The 9482-nt window shown below is 47.4% G+C and overlaps 2 non-coding genes and 1 pseudogene across 2 annotated transcripts; 1 reads left to right on the top strand and 2 right to left on the bottom strand.

The window, feature by feature from the left end:
- Nucleotides 1-2993: 2993 nt before the first annotated feature.
- On the bottom strand, nucleotides 2994-3066 carry Trnaa-agc (transfer RNA alanine (anticodon AGC)). The gene has a single exon. It is a non-coding gene; the product is annotated as a tRNA-Ala (tRNA).
- A 174-nt stretch (nucleotides 3067-3240) lies between these two features.
- On the top strand, nucleotides 3241-3313 carry Trnaa-agc (transfer RNA alanine (anticodon AGC)). Its single transcript has one exon. It is a non-coding gene; the product is annotated as a tRNA-Ala (tRNA).
- Nucleotides 3314-8176: 4863 nt separating this feature from the next.
- Nucleotides 8177-8294, bottom strand: LOC126102740 (5S ribosomal RNA; annotated as a pseudogene).
- Between the last annotated feature and the right edge of the window lie 1188 nt (nucleotides 8295-9482).

Genomic DNA, 9482 nt, shown 5'->3' with positions numbered 1-9482 from the left:
AACATGTACATGAATGTATAAACACCTGAAGATGGGCGCAAGCCCGCAACCGGTCGGGTGACAAATAAATAACCTTTTATTGTGACTGGTGGCGGAAATTTTTATACACCCTATAAAGGAACAGTCACGGAGTTCAACAGCAGCCACTATGGATAAAACTCATATAATTAGATCACTCTTATGAAGCAATTAGTCGTTGAGGAGTCCCGAGCTACCAGGTTTCAACGAAGAGTGGTCAGGGAGGCTCACAACTACCATCGCACGTCTGAGCTTCGGTCACGACTGCTTCAAGAGACACGTGCACCGAAATGGTCTCTCATAATCCCCGCTGCACGCGTATACTGAAGAGGACGGCAGAACAATTCCTTCATCGGTTGCATAAATTGCCGTTATTTCACAAATGTTCTGTTGCAATATCTGCTGGACCCGAGCTGTGTCCTACCTCTTCAATAGCGTCATTGTTATCCAGGGACAACTACTAGATGTATGGAATCTTAGAATGTTTTTAGCCCACTTGGACCTCAGCGTTAAATACAATGTTATTAATGAAGCTGTATAGTTAAGTAAAGATTTTGGGTGAAATTTTGAGGAAGGTGTAAATTGTTGATTTGATTGCGTCTAACATTAAGACAGCACGCTTCCGTAGCAGAGTGGTCAGTGCTGCAGATGAGGACGACCCAGATTCGATTTCCAGTACTGCAAGAGATTTTTCTTTGGTGGGAGGACTGGAATGGAATACCTCGTGAGTACAATTGAGGAGCTACTTGACCGAGTGGTACCGGCTCGAAAGCATGAAAACACAACGGCCGGGAGAGCAGTATGCTGGCTGACCGGCCCTCCATACCGCATCCAATGACGCCACTGCGGTCAGCCAGTACCATTGTGCCTACAAGGGCCTGTAGACGGAATTTACTTTTGCAATATAAAGACGCTTTCCTAAGAGGTCAATGAACAATAAACCTTTTAACAATGGAACTTCTGTTATTCAGAAAATGGTCGACAAACGCTGTCTTAGAGCCATGGAATCAAATTCTAGAGCGGATGATACATACTGCGGAAAGAGGTAGGGCATCTGAGAATGACGTCATTACATCTCTTCAAGCCAGGCACCTTATAAAAACCTGTGCCCTCGAAGTAATTCAACTGCATCCGTCCCAATGAAGATGCAGCAGGAATAAATAAGGCCGGGCGCGGTGGCCGAGCGGTTCTAGGTGCTTCAGTCCGGAACCGCACGACTGCTACGGTCGCAAGTTCGAATCCTGCCTCGGGCATGGATGTGTGTGATGTCCTTAGGTTAGTTAGGTTTAAGTAGTTCTAAGTTCTATGGGACTGATGACCTTCGAAGTTAAGTTCCATAGCGCTCAGAGCCATTTTTGACCCTACGTTGCTGAGATGATGGCTCAGTCAATTGAGGCTACCGCAGCATTACCTCAGGCTATAGTAACTGTACTTTTTCACTGTGGCACGTGCACCTTCCTTCGTCTGTAAACTTCAGGTGGCCGGCAGTGATAGCTCAGCTACAGAGTGACGTTGCACAGCAGGGCTCGGTCACAGGTTAGGCTAGCTTGCGGTCGACGCATTCTACGGTGACGGAGGTGCAAACTCCGGACCTGAGTCTTGGTGGCACCGTCTGGCGCTGGTGGGCGCCCCGTGGCTCGGTGGCTAGGAGTGCCTCAATTCTACCCGCAGCCCATCAGTTGGTTGGACTCCCTTGGCAGGCGGACCTGTCAGAATGGTGGTAAAGGCAACGGGAGCGACCTCTGACTTGCTGCTTAGATGTATCCCTTGCTAGCAAGAGGTCCGGTATTTATTCGCATCAAAACTATTTTGTGGTGTAGAAGTCACGTATTCTGTGTCCCGAAGTGTCCCTGGTTCCGCTAACCATCCGGGCACTTACCAGCAGGTGGACGGCAACGCCAGGTGAGGACTGTAACGGTATGGTGGGTCAGTGTATTACTGTAACTGGCTCACTTTACGGCGAGCTCATCTGCCAAACCTCATGCCATTACGCATCAATCGAGAGGGGATCAGTTTTTTATACAGTTACGGGAAAAGTCGCAACACAAAAAAATAAATAATTAAGGGTAATGAACTTTCGGGAACGCATTTTTCTAATTGATTATACTTGCAAGATCACAGGTTAAAATAAGTGAGAGATAAGCCATTGCAAATGATGGTACATTAATAACCGGTGTAACCGCCAAAAAGTTGAATGAAAGCATGCGAGCTTACATGCATTGTGTCTTACGAGTGCTGGTTGTCAGGTTGTAGGATGCAGTTTCATGTGTGTTGCACTTGGTCGGTCGATACAAGGACAGTTAATAATGTTTGTGGATGACGCTGAAGACGTCGAACGATGATGCCCATTACGTGCTCGACTGGACACAGATCTGGTGATCGAGTGGGCCAAGGCAACATGCCGCCACTCTGTAGGGCATGTTGTGATTCAATAATAGTATGTGGGCGAACGTTATCCTGTTGGAAAACACCAACTGGAATATTGTATATGGCCGGCCGGAGTGGCCGAGCGGTTCTAGGCGCTACAGTCTGGAACCGCGCGACCGCTACGGTCGCAGGTTCGAATCTTGCCTTGGGCATGGTTGTGTGTGATGTCCTTAGGTTGGTTAGGTTTAAGTAGTTCTAAGTTCTATGGGACTAATGACCTCAGATGTTAAGTCCCATAGTGCTAAGGGTCATTTTTTGAATATTGTATATGAATGACAACATAGCAGGTAGAATTATCAGATTTACGTACAAATTTGCAGTCAGGGTGCATGATATAGCTACGAGGGTTCTCCTAATGTCATACGAAATCGCATCTCAGACCATAATTCCAGGTGTATGGCCAGTGTGTATAGCATCCAAACAGGTTGGTTGTAGCCTCTCAACTGATTTCTCGTCAAGCCATTCATTCCAGCCACTAAAGAGACTAATGATTGTGCTACCCTTGCATGGTCAAAATATCGTGGCCCTCTTTTTTCCAAAATCGTATCTGGAGGCGCCGGGTATCGATCCCGGTACCTCTCACATGCTAAGCGAGCGCTCTACCATCTGAGCTACGCCCCCAGCTGCTTGAGATTTCCTGGTAACACAGTCTGTGTGCGTGGCCGAGGTTTTGCTGGCACGCATGGAGGCAGAGTGGACGACTGGGTGGGGAGAGAGGAGGGCGTGGTCGTACTGGCACCCAGGGCGCTGGCCTGGAAACGAGTGTACGACATCGAAGCACAAACTCTCGTGTCTGGGGGCGTAGCTCAGATGGTAGAGCGCTCGCTTAGCATGTGAGAGGTACCGGGATCGATACCCGGCGCCTCCAGTAACTGTTTTGTTGACTATTACAACTTTGTGTGGTGGTGTGACGCTTGACAGATTAAAAGTCTCCGTAACAAATAGATTGTCTCTGACAGTAGAAGAGTTCCTCGGTCTTACAGGAAGACGGATAGCGACGCATGTGTTTAGACGGAATGGCGCGATCGAAACCTGTAGGCTGAGCCACTTTCAAACGGTCATGATTAATTTGTTACAAAATTAATGAAACATCTTCTCCCATGGCGCTAGAAGAAACAGTGAAGTTCTGAGGAGCATGAGCTTTAAACGGCTACAAGGCACAGGACCCGAGTAACATAGGTGATACACAGAAAACTTGCGAAAACTCGTTACGGTCCATACAAGTGACAAAACATGCTGTTTGCATAGTTTAACATTTGAAAAGATTTCACAGGTGAAATTCGCAAGTTCAACATACATTATTATAAATTTTATTTGTATCTGTTACCCTGCTGTGATGTCAAGAAGAGTGCTCCACCTACCACCTTCGAAGGATACCATGGGTCTGATGATGGTCATGTGATATGACCGAAACCGGTCACCTATGTTCTTGTAACATACGCGGTGTGATTAAGACTGAATTTTAAAAACAAAAAATTAAAAAAAAAATTTAATCACTGTTCCAAAAATGTTTGTTAGAACTCATAATTCCCTTTAAGCGTCGTTAGCGGTAAGGGAAAACAATCTCAGCTGCCTCGACAAATATAATGTTGGTAACGAAGTTGGTAAGACACTAATCTTTCAAAAAGGCGAAGGCAATGCTGAATTTCTGAAAATCAGACAGTAGAGGTTCTGAGCTGTGAACAAGTGCTCCTAAAAGACCGACGGAAAAAATCACAACACCAAAAAAATAATTAATGTACAGCAATGAAATCTCGGGAACACATTTTTCTACGTAATATAATTGAGTGACATTGCAAGATGGCAGTTTAATGTAGGCGCGAAATAAGCCATTGCAAATGTGAAATGCTGGCACGTTAATAACCGGCGTAACCGCCAGAATGCTGAAAGCGAGCATGCGAAAGTGTATGCATTGCGCCGTACAGGTGCCGGATGTCAGTTTGTGAGGCAGTGTTCCATGATACAGGGACAGTTAATACCGTTTGTGGACGGTGCTTCAGTTGTCCGATGGGTCCCGTATGTGCTCGACTGCAGACAGAGAAGGACAAAGTACCACGTCATTCTGCAGAGTATCATGGGTTAAAACAGTGGGCGAGCGTTATCCAGTTGGTAAACATCACCTGCAATGCAGTTTATGAATAGTAACACAAGAAGTCGAACCACCAGACTGACTGACGCACAAATTTCCAGTGAGGAAGTGTGGAATAACCGTGAGAGTGCTCCTGCCGTCACACGAGATCGCGCCTTCCACAACTCCAGCTGTAGTCCAGTGTGCCTACCACGCAGACAGATTTTTTTTTTTTTTTGCCCTATGGGACTTAACACACTGCAACGGCCTTGCCGCAGTGGCTACACCGGTTCCGCGAGATCACCGAAGTTAAGCGCTGTCGGGCGTGGTCGGCACCTGGATGAGTGACCATCCAGGCCGCCATGCGCAGTTGCCATTTGTCTGGGTGCACTCAGCCTCGCGATGCGAACTGAGGAGCTACTCGACCGAACAGTAGCGGCTTCAGTCAAGAATACCACCATAACGACCGGGAGAGCGGTGCGCTGACCCCACGCCTCACCTATCCGCATCCTCCACTGAGGATGACACGGCGGTCGGATGGTCCCGGTAGGCCACTCGTGTCCTGAAGGAGTGCTTTTAAGGGACTTAACATCTGAGATCATCAGTCCCGTAGAACTAAACTTCTTAGCTAACTAACCTAAGGACATCACACACATTTATGTCCGAGGCAGTATTCGAATCGGCGACCGTTGCAGTCGCGCAGTTCCGGACTGAAGCAACTAGAACCGCTCGACCACCGCGGCCGGCACAGGTTGGTTGCAGGCGCTCTACTGGTCGCCTGCTAACCAACACACTGCCATCACCGGCACCGAAGCAGAACTAATTTTCATCAGAAAACACGACAGACCTCCACCCTGCCATCCAATGAGCTCGCAATGGACACCCACGTAATCGCAAATGGCGGTGGTTTGTGGTCAGCGGAATGCACGCTACAGGGCTTCTGGCTCAGAGCTGTCCTTTAAGTAATCGGCTTGTAGCCATTCTCTGTGTCTCTGCTACTCAAATTGCTGCTGTAGATGCCGTACGATGCGCCCGACTCATAAGCCAAACACGATGGTCTTCGCTCTCGATAGTGCCACGTGGCCGTCTGGAACCCGGTCTTCTTCTGACTATACATTCTCGTGAACAACACTGCCGGCAGCCACGTACAGTGACTACATTCCTGCTAAGTCTTTCTACATCATCATAGACGGAACAGCCGTGCTTCTCGTCGCCCCAGTGAGATGTTGATAATGGCGTCTTCGTCGCCTTAAGGGCATTCTAGACGAATATCAACTTACCACGTCCAATCTCAACAGTAACCAAGGCTCACGAACGTTACAGAGTGTATTTAAACCAAACTTGATTTTCATTCTCATACTGGCGCTACTTGCGCCACTCTTATGCGACTGGCGCGAAATTTTAATAGACATAATGTAGAAACACGCCCATCAAATTTCGTTTATGTCGCAAAACTCCTTCTTGGTGTTCCGATTCTTTTTTCCGATGAGTATACTTGCCTGTCAAGTGAGCTATCTGTATTCTGATGACTGACTGAGAAGAATTAGGGCCAGTGATCCGATCGGTGATGGGTGTCTGCCACCGGCAGCAATGATGCGAATGATTCACACAGCCTTGCTCATTCATGCGCTTCTGCTTGGAGATTGCCGATATTTGCCAAAATGTTGGCCTACATTGACATTTCCATGATGAGGCATATTAAGCATTAAATGTGTGTAACAATTGAACTGAAACTAAGGGAAAGTGGTTTTACAAAGGACATAGTTAATCCGTATCAAATTGTTCTCACATTTTAGTACCGCAAGTTGTCACTCCTGTAGCTCCTTACGCTGCAGTGGACAAAAATATTGTTATTTAGACTTTTTAATAGACTGTAGATGTATTTCGTGTGGTCTAGTGTCAAAGAAATAAATGAAGAAGTTATAGATTCTAGACTGAATATAAACTAAACGCCGACCGAACAGGCCGTGAAGGCCCAACGGTACTGACCGGCCGCCGTGTCATCCTCAGCCTACAGGCGTCACTGGATGCGGATACAGAGGGGCATCTACATCTACATCTACATCCATACTCCGCAAGCCACCTGACGGGGTGTGGCCGAGGGTACCTTGAGTAACTATCGGTTCTCCCTTCTATTCCAGTCTCGTATTGTTCGTGGAAAGAAAGATTCTCGGAATGCCTCTGTGTGGGCTCTGATCTCTCTGATTTTATCCTCATGGTCTCTTAGCGAGATATACGTAGGGGGGAGCAATATACTGCTTGACTCCTCGGTGAAGGTATATTCTCGAAACTTCAACGAAAGCCCGTACCGAGCTACTGAGCGTCTCTCTTGCAGAGTCCTCCACTGGAGTATATCATCTCCGTAATGCTTTCGCGATTACTAAATGGTCCTGTAACGAAGCGCGCTCCTCTCCGTTGGATCTCCTCTCTCTCTTCTATCAACCCTATCTGGTATGGATCCCACACCGGCGAGCAGTATTCAAGCAGTGGGCTAACAAGTGCACTGTAACCTACTTCCTTTGTTTTCGGACTGTATTTCCTTAGGATTCTTCCAATGAATCTCAGTCTGGCATCTGCTTTACCGACGACTAATTTTATAAGTTTATTCCATTTTAGATCACTCCTAATGCCTACTCCCGGATAATTTATGGAATTGTCTGCTTCCAGTTGCTGACCTGATATATTGTAGCTAAATGATAAAGGATCTTTCTTTCTGTGTATTCGCAGCACATTACACTTGTCTACATTGAGATTCAATCGCCATTCTCTGCATCATGCGTCAATTCGTTGCAGATCCTCCTGCATTTCAGTACAGTTTTCTATCGTTACAACCTCTCGATATAGTACAGCATCATCCGCAAAAAGCCTCAGTGAAAGTCTGATGTTATCCACAAGGTCATTTATATATATTGTGAATAGCAACGGTGCTACGACGCTCCCCTGCGGCACACCTGAAATCACTCTTACTTCGGAAGACTTCTCCCCATTGAGAATGACATGCTGCGTTCTGTTATCTAGGAACTCTTCAATCCAATCACACAATTGGTCTGATAGTCCACATGCTCTTACTTTGTTCATTAAACGACTGTGGGGAACTGTATCGAACGCATTGCGGAAGTCAAGAAACACCGCATCTACCTGTGAACCCGTGTCTATGGCCCTCTGAGGCTCGTGGACGAATAGCGCGAGCTGGGTTTCACACGATCGTCTTTTTCGAACCCCATGCTGATTCCTACAGAGTAGATTTCTAGTCTCCAGAAAAGTCATTACACTAACATAATACGTGTTCCAAAATTCTACAACTGATCGACGTTAGAGATATAGGTCTATAGTTCTGAACATCTGTTCGACGTCCCATCTTGAAAACGGAGATGATCTGTGCCCTTTTCCAATCCTTTGGAACGCTACGCTCTTCTAAGTGATTTCAGGTGTGCCGCAGGCGAGTGTCGTAGGACCGTTACTATTCACAATATACATAAATGACCTTTTGGATAAGATCAGAACTTCACTGAAGCTTTTTGCGGATGATACTGTAGTATATCGAGAGGTTGCAACAATGGAAAACCGCTCTCCCGGCCGCATGTCAGTTTCCGAGACCGGAGCCGCTACTTCTCAATCAAGTAGCTGCTCAGTTTGCCTCACAAGGACTGAGTGCATCCCGCTTGCCAACAGCACTCGGCAGACTGGATGGTCACCCATCCAAGTGCTAACCCAGCCCGACAGAGCTTAACTTCGGTGATCTGACGGGAACCGGTGTTACCACTGCGGCAAGGCCGTTGGATTAGACTGAATATCGTCCAGTGAAATTTTAGAAAAATATAATGTAAGTTGGTAACCGTGCAGAAAATACGTTTTAGTTGAGTGCATAATCCTAAGCTCAAATTGTGTGCTCCCGGAGCAGAAACAAGGAGAGAGGTTGACGTATGACAGCAGCCATGGACGAAACGTTAAAAAGCAGGATGCTTCACAGACCACGGCCATTAAGTCCGACAACTAGTTAGCTCACAACAGAAACTTCTGTCCGTCGCCGGATACTAGTTCTGGTGCCTCTGCGAAAAGAAAGCAATTTCGCAGGGAAACAAATTTAGCTGTGTATTCTTAACTGACGGCTCTGTTTTTGTTGCTGGCTACGGTGTCGCTACGTAAAGACTTGAACGCCACTGCGAAATAACCTGCAGGGCAATAAAGCGGCCCGGTGTTTCGGCGTCAGTGTTTTTCTTCCAGGCGGTTGCTGGCACCGTCGCCTACCTGTTCTGCTCCACCCCCCCTGCTACGTGTGGCTTCGACTGCGAGCTGCAAACCCGGCGCGGCGCGGACGTCGCGGTTTTTACATTGTAAATGGCGCGGACGGCCCGCGGTGCCGGGGCAGTTTTAATCAGGCGGGCGCCGCCCTCGCTGGCCGCCTGTTGTGTGCATATTTATGGAGGCACCGCAGGCGCCGTACACCGCTAACAACGCCGCTTCGCGAGCTTCCTGCTGCCTGCCGTCGCATTCACTAATCCCTCGCTCTCCCACTTTTTGTCCGTCTCTGTTCCTGCTATGTGTGATTCTGTGTACGTGAATGTCGACGTGAGTGTGTGCCCTCCGGTTAGAGATGTACGAGTAAGAGAGAGGAACACAGGAAGGGAATAGTGTGGTTCTGTGCATGTGAGTGTATGTGTGCGCGCGAGGGAGAGGGAGAGAGAGGGCACAAATAGAGTGAATGAGGGAGGTATCATATTGTGGTGCATTTTTTCCCTTACGCGCACGGAGAAATGGGAATTGGTGGCGGGTCACAGATGGACAGAAGTGGGAACTAAACTAATTCAGGTCTAAACTGAGCGCTGCCCTCAAAGAGGTACCGAAAATTACGTTAACTCTTTGCATAAACTGGTACGATGTTTGTGCATTTTGGCGCGTAATTTCTCCTGCTATGTGTACAATTTTCTTTCATTTCTGGAAATGAAGATTGAGAGAATACTCCGTTTTA

This window comes from Schistocerca cancellata, chromosome 1 (assembly GCF_023864275.1).
Source record: "Schistocerca cancellata isolate TAMUIC-IGC-003103 chromosome 1, iqSchCanc2.1, whole genome shotgun sequence".
In the NCBI taxonomy this organism is placed as follows: Eukaryota; Metazoa; Arthropoda; class Insecta; order Orthoptera; family Acrididae; genus Schistocerca; species Schistocerca cancellata.
The sequence above is the reverse complement of the archived record's forward strand: the minus strand, read 5'-3'. Positions and strand labels throughout refer to the sequence as shown.